This window comes from Lissotriton helveticus, chromosome 1_1, assembly GCF_964261635.1.
Source record: "Lissotriton helveticus chromosome 1_1, aLisHel1.1, whole genome shotgun sequence".
Lineage (NCBI taxonomy): Eukaryota > Metazoa > Chordata > Amphibia > Caudata > Salamandridae > Lissotriton > Lissotriton helveticus.
This window is the reverse complement of record NC_136057.1, coordinates 1,442,437,506-1,442,448,033: the sequence shown is the minus strand read 5'-3', so window position 1 is coordinate 1,442,448,033 and position 10,528 is coordinate 1,442,437,506. Positions and strand designations below refer to the sequence as shown.

The 10,528-nt window shown below is 46.7% G+C and overlaps 1 protein-coding gene across 7 annotated transcripts in view; it reads left to right on the top strand.

Annotated features, from left to right (window-relative positions):
* The first annotated feature begins 2,469 nt into the window (after positions 1–2,469).
* The window catches only part of RFX1 (regulatory factor X1), a 529,043-nt gene continuing 520,984 nt past the window's right edge, over positions 2,470–10,528 (top strand). For all 7 annotated transcript variants that reach the window (XM_078685660.1, XM_078685656.1, XM_078685642.1 and 4 more), the window contains exon 1: positions 2,470–2,711. The gene's annotated coding sequence lies outside the window, so the exon portion shown is untranslated. The remainder of the gene's footprint in view (positions 2,712–10,528) is intronic.

The following is a 10,528-nucleotide window of genomic DNA, read 5'->3' as shown; positions in this document are numbered from 1 at the left end:
CCTCTGTGGGTGGGAGAGGCATTGGTTAGCTCTGGAGTGGAATGCACAGCTGTGTTATGGGTGTGATATTCGCAGTCCATTTCCTTGTCTGACGATCCAGTGAACGTACTACCAAAGGCATGTGTATGGGTTTGGGTATTGCTGTTATGGTCAACCAGGGTGTCTTTGCACCATGAAAGGGCTGAGAAGTGCCACACCCTACCATAACTGAGCAAGGCTGAATTGCAGAACACTTTGCGAACAGAAAGGGGCGGTGTGAATCTGTCATTGCCCTTGCTAATGTGACTGCTTCTTTTAACTTTGATGGTGTCCCCAATTTCAAGCTTGACAGGTTTGCACCCATGTTTCAAATCATATCTTTCCTTGCAGCTAACTTGTGCTACCTTGAGCTTACTCCTAACTTGCTCTGTAGATAAATTGATCCTTTTAGCTGCCTTGACCCAACCTACATTGTCCTTTGACAAGGGAGTTCTACCTCGCATCAGCTCAAATGGGCTATGGCCAGTAGTGACACACGGTGTGATGCGGTACGACCACGCGGTTTTAAGTGTTTCCTGTTTCCATTCCCGTTTATTGCTATTTGCCAGTTGTACAATGCCTTTGATGACTCTGTTAAACCCTCCCATGCTCATGACGAGCTCAGCTCGTCATGGAGTACACTGCTCGTGTGCTCATGACGAGCTGAGCTCGTCATGAACAATGGCAAATCATGAGTAACAGCACTCAGGGGGAATTGCTGTAGCATTGATGAGGTTAAAACTCTCTACCGCCCCTTACTAGTGGGGTGATATACAGAGGTGGTTTTGTGACAGATTTTGTTTCTCTGAGTGTAGCTCTTGAAGGTATCCGACATGAATTGAGGCCCGTTGTCACTGATAATGGTTTTGGGTAGTCCCAAACGTGTAAAGACTTATTCTAGAAATTTTACAACACTTAAGGAATCTGCCTGAGTGACAAATTTAACATGAGGCCATTTTGAAAAATGGTTGATAAGGACAATAACATATACCTGTTCCCCATTTTCCATTATGGGCGCCATAATGTCTACTCCTACCCTCTCCCACAGCATGGATGGGCAGGGAATGGGTTGTAATGGGGGCCGGATTTGTCCGAATTAAGACATAAGGTGCAGTTCCTAACCACTCTCACAACTGCTAGACTTACACCGGGCCACCAGTAACCGTTCTTGATTCTATTTTTAGTTTTTGCGATGCACAGGTGCCCTTCGTGGCAGATCTCGAGTATTTTCCTTCTTAGCGTGTTAGGTGGGACAACTCTTCCACCCCCTTAACAGTAACCCGTTTTCATGGGAGAGTTCATGCTTCACCTCCTAGAAATGTTGCAATCTTTCAGGCAAGGTTTTCTTATAACTCCAACCCTTTGTTACCATGTCAATCACTTCACACATTGTTTTATCTTTGTTTTGTTCTGAAATCCATTCAACTAGAGAGATTCCCTCTATTTCCTCGTTTGTAATAGCGATACATAGTTCACCACTTTCGTCATGTTTCTCACGTTCTGGTATGGGCATGCAGCTTAATAAGTCCGCAACTACATTCTTTGAATACTCCGACCTCCTTCATGAGTTGTGAAGTAACTTGTTTATTATAATGCACCAACACAGGCTCCGTTGAATACACAGCTCAACAAACGCCTCCCCTCAGCCGGCCACCAGCTGTCAACTGTCAACATTCCAGTGATGACAGCTGGTGACATAAGGAGCAGAGTGGTACGGTGTTACACATGACAATCATAACAATATGCAAATAAATTCAATTCATTTACTCACTCTATTCCAAATCAAAACACATAGGTAAACAACATTGTAATTTATAACACCAATAGCCATTAACCAAATGCGAGACCTACTGGCATTGCCAATGCTTGTTTTTCATGTCCTCCAAGAGGTTGAAGAAAGAGTTGTCCGATTAAGTGAAGTCTGTTTTTTATGTCTTTCAACCACTCCTCACTAAACGGCACTTGTTGTCTTCTCGGTCACCCTAGCCAGTGTAACTACATAACCCACAATGCCAGTTCACGATGATCGTAACGTATCCAATCAGTTAGCACTAACTGATCATTGAGCCAAGCACATTCGCTGAAAAACAAGAGCCAACGACTAATACCGAAGGACCGCCAAGCATAGCCAACTGCGTCATGGAGCAGCAGGCGGTACCTGTCAGTGCGTTTCCATGGCACCAGGGCCAGCCTCCATAGCTAATGGCAGCCAACAAATGAAATCAGGGTGACGAGTCAAGAAATGACATAATGAACAGCCAATCTAGATAATGCAGAAAAGGAAGCAACGTCCCAGCATCTGCCAATGGCTCACTTAGTATGATAGACGTTAGAACAAACGAATGAGAATTGTAGGTAAATGCCTGACGGAGAAATGCACCAATAACAGTCAAGAAAAAAAGTGGTACAAGCGTAATAATGGCCAATCGACACCGGCGCGGCCCCTGTGACGCAGAAGGCGGGTAGCAACAGTTGCCGGGGTGAGGACGGAGCGCCATAGCCACGGTAGCCCTGGCGACCAGAGCCCGGCAACGGGAGACAACAACAACAAGCCGGGGAGCGGCGCCCCGGCCCCAGCCGAGCCCACCCCCCCACCGAAGAGGCGGAGCTTGGACTATCCAGCCCCGCCCTCGTGAGACCCACCCCCCAAAACACTGTCTTGGGGGTCGCCTAGAGAGCCCCTACGGGGAGAGGTGAGAGATAGCAGGAAGTGAAGGGACTGGGAGCCGAGCCCCCGGGGGGGGGGAGGGGGGCTGAGGTGGGGGTAGTCGCTGTTGTTATGGCGATACAAAATGGCGGCGAAGTACAAGATGTCGGCCAAGGGACGGTTACTATGGAAGCCAGAGGGCGAGTCACCATGGCGATGGATGAAAGGACCACTATAAACACATAGGGGGAGGTTTACTATAAAATATACGAGGGTGGGGACTAAAGAGTCTATGAAAGTGGTCGTTATAGAAATGGGGGTACGGTGATTAATCTGTAGAGCCCCTATGTCAGATGTGTGTGTAATCCGCCAGAACTATTTTTGTCTCTTCGTTGTTGTGCATGCCACGTTTGACAACATTGATTTAGTCTTATTTTATTTCACAACTCAATGCCTTATGGCATTTGTAGTATTTATGCATTTCGAGGAAGCAAATTATACATTATTCTTAAACTATCATGGGGACGCTTCGTAATGCAGCATTGCTCACTTTCAAGAGCATCTGTGCAATAAATATAAGAAGTAAGGGTTACCCATACAGAGCCGTACAGAGCACGTATGGTGACAGAGGTGTTATGGTAAAAGTTTAAGGACACCAAGGAATTGAGTCACTTCACTCGCCCATGGGATATGGCTCACAGTAGGCGATAAAGAACTTTGCTTTTCTGTCAGCTGGGTGTTAAATAGGGTGACCAACTGGCATTGGTGCAAATCAGGACCGTGAGTGTAAAAATTCAGGACAAAGGGCAAAATTCAGGACAAAACTTCAGGACAATTGGATAAGTTTTACAGACACATCAGAGGTCGCGCAATAGTATATAAGTAAGCCCAGTCATATCCAAACATATTGAACCATTTGCAAAAATATCCATCATGTATCCTTCCATCTATCATTTCACTCATCCATCCTTTCACTCATCTATCCATCCATCCACCCTTTCACCCTATCCATCTGTACACTCATCCATCCACTCTTCTACCCATCCATCCATTCACTCACCCATCCAGCCATTTACCCTTTCACCCATCCAGCCATCCTTTCAGTTACTCATCCTTCCACCCATCCACCCTTTCAGTCATCCATCCATCCTCCCTTTCTCTCTCCATCGGCCCTTTCACTTAGCAATCCTTCCTTCCATCCAGCTACTCATCTACTCATGAATCCATCCATTGACCCTATCACTTATCTATCCTTTCTCTCATCCATTTATCCTTTCACTCCTTCACTCATCTATTCATCCTTTTGTCCATCTACCCTCCCTTTCACTCATCCTTACATCCACCCTTTCACTCATCCATCCATCCACTCACCCTTGCACTTATCAATTCATCAATCCATCCATCTTTTCACTCAGTCATCCACCCACTCACTCACTCATCATCCACCTTTTCACTCATCCATCCTTTCACTCATCCATCCACCCTTTTACCCATCCAGCTACCCTTCTACCCATACATCCAGCTATTTACCTTTTCTCTCTTCCTTCCTTCCACTCACTCATCAATCCACCCATCCTCTCTCATTATCCATTTATTCAATCTTTCATTCATCCAGTCACCCTTTCACTAATTCATCCAGCCACCCACCCATCCCTTCACTTACTCACTCGCCCACATATTCATATTAATATTGAGCTGAGCCTTTTTGAGAAGAGGCCCATCAAGAACTTAACCCTCGCTGCAGGAGCCATTCCAGGACTGGGACAGAAGCCACCCAGGGCGGAGACATGATCCACCACATGGGGGGCAGGAGCCATCACAGGAGGGGGAACAGGACCCACCAGGGTGGGCACAGGGGTGGGCATGCAGTATTCTAGTATCGTCCTGGTCTCTTCCAGGGTGGGGTAGGGCTCCTCAACCGCTCCTGGACAAGACAACGAGAAGACAGGCTCTCTGTCCAAAATGTTAGTTTTGCCATCCCCCACTGTGATGTACAGTACTTAAAAGAGATACTCCAAGAGAACTGATTTAACTGATTGTCCTCCATACCTTGTTAATCAGTGTGGGTGCGATTGTGCCATTTCTTTATTTTATTACATTATAGACTGCATGTTTGTAAACAAACCTCGGTTCTTCAATTTAGTGACAGTAATTAAGCTCTGTGAAGAGAACCATGTGCTGCCTCAGTGTAATCAGGGTCAGTTCTAGAATGTTTGGGTCCCTGGGCAGAAAGGGAATGTGTGAGGCCCATCTAAATTGAAGAGACATGACGCATTCAGGGCTGTTTGCATCTGAATAGATGCCCCTGCTCCTGAAGCTGCAGCCCCTCCCTCTCAGTCACCTTCAAGCACCTCTTAATAGCTCATCAAGGGCTGAAGGTATGAGGCTTGCCATCTCGCTGTGCCTCTCCAAAGCTGCTGGGTATCTGAGCTTTGGTACTGCATCGGAGTCTATTACACCCGACCTCAACAGCATCGAAGTCAAAAAGGGAGGTGGGTGGAAGCTGTGCCGGCTTTAGGATGGTGCGACCGGTTAAAATTACAGACAAATGGCGTCCGTTAAAGAATCCTTCACGGACAACGGACAGACGGCCGAAATTACGGACTGTCCGTGAAATTTACGGACGGTTGGTCACCCTAGTGTTAAATGGTCGCATTTCTAGAATCGGCAGAGAACAGACCAGCACATCCAAAGCACAACCCAGTCAGGATGGGTGGGTAAGATTGGGAGGATCCGGGGAGTTGCGAATCATTACACATTACTCTATCAAGGGTCCAAGTAAACTCGAGCGACTTCAGTTTTTATCAGTACCACTGCAAGGAATAGCAATATTTCGAAGAGCTGTGTATGCCTGAGGGAGAAGTAACCTTGTAATTTAGTGTTTATGAAGTTATTTGGTAGGACTTAAGAAGGTTTTAAGTTTCCAGTTTAACAAAGGCTAATGATATACAGAAGCTCACGTTCTCGCAGTGCGTCATAATAAACAATGTGCTCAGGAAATAAAGAACAGTTATAACCTTACCACAGTAGTCACACAGGGACAGAAAGAATACAATACACAGTATTACTGGCAAAAACACAGATCAGGCTTGTTCAGTACAAAAACAGTAGTGGTTTGTCTTGATCATATCTGGAACAACAGGCAGAATCAGGCTGAAAAGAAACCTGGTTGGTACGCGTTAAATAATTAAATGATGTACAAAGAAGATTCTAAATTGAGGAAGATGTTTGCCGGTTGGGTAGACTTGGTATTGTCTAAAGTGGTAGGTAAGGAAAGCAAAGCATGGCATATTAGGAAGCAAAATATGGACTAGCAGCTGCTCCCTCTAACATATAGTATTCTGCAGATAAGCACATTTGATTCTTTTTCTGGGTCTTATGAATCTGTGTTGTCTTTGAAGAGCCTTCCTAGTTATCTACTACAGCGAATATTGGGTGTTGCAACAAGTAGAGTTTATAAAGTAGGGTTTCAACTAGTCACGTGAAGAGCAATAACGTATTTAGGTGGTTGAGAAAGACATCCCTTTTTCTCACATCCAGAATAGCACCGATTAACATTTTGGAGTTGATTTTCAACACTGTTTCTTTTTTTGTGTAGATCAACCCATATATTCGTATCCAACCTACAAGTGTTAGACCTAAACAAGCACGCCTGTTAGTGATTTGATAAAAAGCTAATATTAAACCTCCTGGCAACCCCAAACTCCAGCCTGCCATTTTGACATAGGAGAGCGGTAGCAGCATCATATATACGTCGCAGAACGCCGGGGATACAGTGACTGCAAGCTATTGCAAAAAATTGAAAATCCATTCATGCAACTTCTTCCTGTATACATGGAATTAGGTTTGGTGTCTATCATGGACACTATAGCCCAGTGTTGTACTGGCTACGGTTAAATTGCAACAACTATGGGGTGTCTTTTTTTTTTTCCTTCAAAATTTTATATAGCACGAACTTGACCCGAAGGTATCAGGGTGCTTTACATGAGCACCTGTCCATTACAGGCGGACACATTCATGAGCCAAGCATTGGTGAAGGTGCAGACAGAACCATGGCATCCAGCCTGACAAGCGAACCATGTGCATCAGTTTAGAACAGGGAAATACACAACACATTACTGCCTGAGATCACTGTGGTCCTCGAAATGTCAGTTATGCAAAGTCGAGGCTCTGGATTTTTTAGACATGGTATCATAGCTTAAAAGCGTGCATTATACCCAAAGGGTCTCAGCAGCTGCCAACATTTCCTAACACCCTTTCCCAAGTCAATTTCTGGGCTGTAAAGTCACCTGACGTATTCAGAATTTTATTGAGGCATAAAAGGTCCCCTCCAGAGTCATCAGTCTTTGGGTCAGCATATTTTGATCACTCGCATAGAGAATGGCTAGCATTCCTGGCCTTGTACATGAGTGAAACAGTCAGTGCTTCGCACACCACAGTCAGAAAATATGGATATGCATGTCTGGCCCAAAGACAATGATTACTTTCAGTAAAACCTAGGTCTCCTCCTTTTCCCAGCTGATGTTTCAATGCATAACTGTGCCCTTACATCTCAGAAATCATGAGGAATTGTAACCTCTCTTCACATATGTATGTATGCACCTGTCATAACCGACCTGACTTTGGCTTGAAATGATTTTCCCACCATTACTGTTTTCTCGCAGGGCCTCATTTATTTTAGATGAAGCGGAGTTTTGAGGCTTTAAGAGTCAAAACAAGTCTTCTATCTGGGACAAACTAGAGAAGTCACTTATATTTAGTCGGGCCCTGCACACTGAGAAGCCCCATGTAATTGAAAAGCAGGGAACTTAGGGCTGATCACGTCAGTTAGTATATACTCTAGCTCCAGATCAACTTACTGATTAAAGGAGCGAACCACCATGAACACCTTTTCTGGAAAAAAAAACACCTTCTCCATTCATCGCACAGACTTTGTGAAGGTCCCATCTTTCTCCTTTCTAGATTAATGTAGTACTGTCTCTGCTGATATCACTAATCAGCAGAATTGGTAACTGCAGAGCGTACAGAACCACAGTTGCTGGAACAATTGTCAAAGTGGAGGTGCTGTCATCCATGTTATATCACTGAAATCCTAGGGATTGTGATAATCCAAATGTCACACAAAGTGTAGCAAATGAGCCATGTGCAATCCAAAGGAGCATGGTAAGCTAGCTTGTGGCCTGTAGCTGGCGGTGCATTTTGGAACACACTGTTGCAAATATACTACAGAAGCATGGTGTTGTAGCGCACTTCCATTTACTAGCAGCACATTTTCCATTGAATTGAACACTACATTTGCATAGACATGCGTTTTTACTGCTAAACATATGTAGCACATGGACGTGGCCCGAACCTCAAAGATGGCGGTTCCTCTGTAACAAAGTTCCCACATCTCCGACCCATCATGCACCATCCTTGAGCCCAGAGAGCACCCACTTGGATGGATTTGACAGGTGTCCTTGGACACCCCCTGTCTTGTGAGCAACGTTCCCGGGGTACTACAAGGTAGGGATTATTAGCCCGCTGATCTAGCACCGAAAAGGGCTTGCAGTGCAATGCAATGGGCCAGACCTGCAGTTGTCTGTGCAGGTCCACTGGGGGAGGTGGCAGAACACTGGGAGGTGGTAGACCTGGACTAAGGCAGTGCGGGTGTCCTGGCCCCGAAGAGAGACTAGTGGAGGGGGGCTGTTCCGTCCATCTCAGAGGCAGGTGAGCGAGAGGCCTTGGAGACGGCATGGCCTGCACCAGTCTGCCTCTGTGGCTGCACAGCCTGATGGAGCCTGGGTGCCTTGGCATCTTGGGATACCTAGGGAGCAAGCTCTTCTTTGTGCCGGCACCACCGCTGCCTGCCCCATCTACAGTGAGGGCTTGTCTGGTTGCTCGTGCTGCCCCCCCCGCCCCGAGACCTTGCGATGGGGCCAAGTGGGCCGGAAATTGAGAGATTTTCAATGTCATTGTCGCCTGGGTGATGCCTGGAAGACCTCATGGGTAAAGATAATGGCCCTGCGGCCCAAACCAGAATAGATACATTTACCATGTCTGCCGCGGGTGCCGCTTTCATGCACAAATCGATGGAACCCCATGATATGGTGGCGTTCAACATGCTATCCAAGCATCACAGGAGGTAGTGGAGAACTGGATAGGCGAAGTGCGCATGGAAGCTACACTGCATCACCGAGATCTCCGTAATGTAGCCAACCGGGTCACTAAGGCAGAGTCCCTGGTGTTCACACTGGTGGATGACATCCATACACTTCCAGTTTCCAGACTTCTCTCTACCACCTTGAGTCACAAGCTGAGGACTCTGACAACAGATCAAGACAAAACAATTTAAAATTCGTGGGCTTCCCTGAAGGGGTAGAAGTCGGCGACACCGAGAGGTTTCTGGAGAATTGGATTAGGTCCTGGCTTTCATTGGAGGCCCTGTCCCGGTGGTTTGCCCTGGAGCGCGCCCAAAGATCCCTGGCCCACAGGCCTCCCTGGGGGGTACCGCTGAGACCACTCATCACCCGGGTTATGAACTACTGAGACAGAGACGCACGTCTTCACGAGGCCTTGAGACTCAGCAATCTCTTAGATGGCTTCTGGATCATGATATTTCCAGATGACACCAAAGCAGTACAGACTAAACGCAAATCATTCACTAAGGTTAAGCAGCAACTTAGGGCACTGAATATTCCTTACATGCTGATATTCTTCACCATATTAAAAGTGATACATGACTTCTGTACAAACATTTGTTGACTCTCTGAGGAGGCCTATGAGTGAGCAGCAGAGCAGAAGCTCCTGTTGCAGGACCAAGTGGTGGTGTTCACACCTGGCGGCTCAGGCTTCCGCCTGGAGGAATCGAAGACGCCACACTCTCCCCTCTGACACTTCTAATACTGATCAGGGAGCACCATGCCCGGCCACTGATCGGGATGACAACTTGCTGGGGGCGAGCCAGGGTCTTTAAAAAACCCTCATCTTCCTGCTTTTGATGTTCCTGAAGCGACGGTGGAGCCAATGCCCTAGAGATTGCAATCCACATAATTGCTCTAGGCTTGGACCGAGACATTGGGCCTCTGTGACGTATGGAAGGTCTGGCACTCTTGTGCTAGGAAATACACCCATACCTTTGTCGTCCACAAGACTCTTTTGTGTATTCATCTGTTCTTTCTACGGATGCCGTGCGCATCACTAGTATAAATATCCTTCCCCGAGGTATCTCAGACTATTCGTCCGTCCATCTCCATCTGGGGTCCACCTCGGTGGCCAGATGGCTGATGTGGCATCTTAATGCCTGGTATCTGACTAGCCCTGAGTGTACTCATTTCCTAGCTTCGGAAATTGAGGCTTACTAAAAACCTACAAACCCAGATCTGTGACTGAGGGTGAATGTTTTGCCATTGTGCAACATTCCGTCCATCATCTTGTGTGTTTTGCTGTTCACCCTATGTGGGAAGGGTATGCCCAGACGTGGGTCCCGTGCTCACTAAGCCACTGGAGTCAAGCTATCCTGGCTGGAGACGGCTGATAGCCAGAAATCGGTCCTAGGATGCTTGATTCTGGTCCAGGGAAGACATGGCTTGGCAGTTCGGTCTGGACTGTTCCCATGAGGCACAGGGTCAAGACTGATTTGCAAATGGCCATGTCTGAACTGGGGTGGCTTGGTGAGCAAAATAACGATGGATTAAACCCAGATCTGTGACTGGGGGTGATTGTTTTGCCATTGTGCAACATTCCGTCCATCATCTTGTGTGTTTTGCTACTAAAAACATAGGCATGATTGTCTCTGCGGCCACATTGTGGCAAGTGGGGAATGCGACTATTAGGGACCTAGCGAAAGGCCACGTCTACGCTAAAGATAGGTCACAGTGGGAT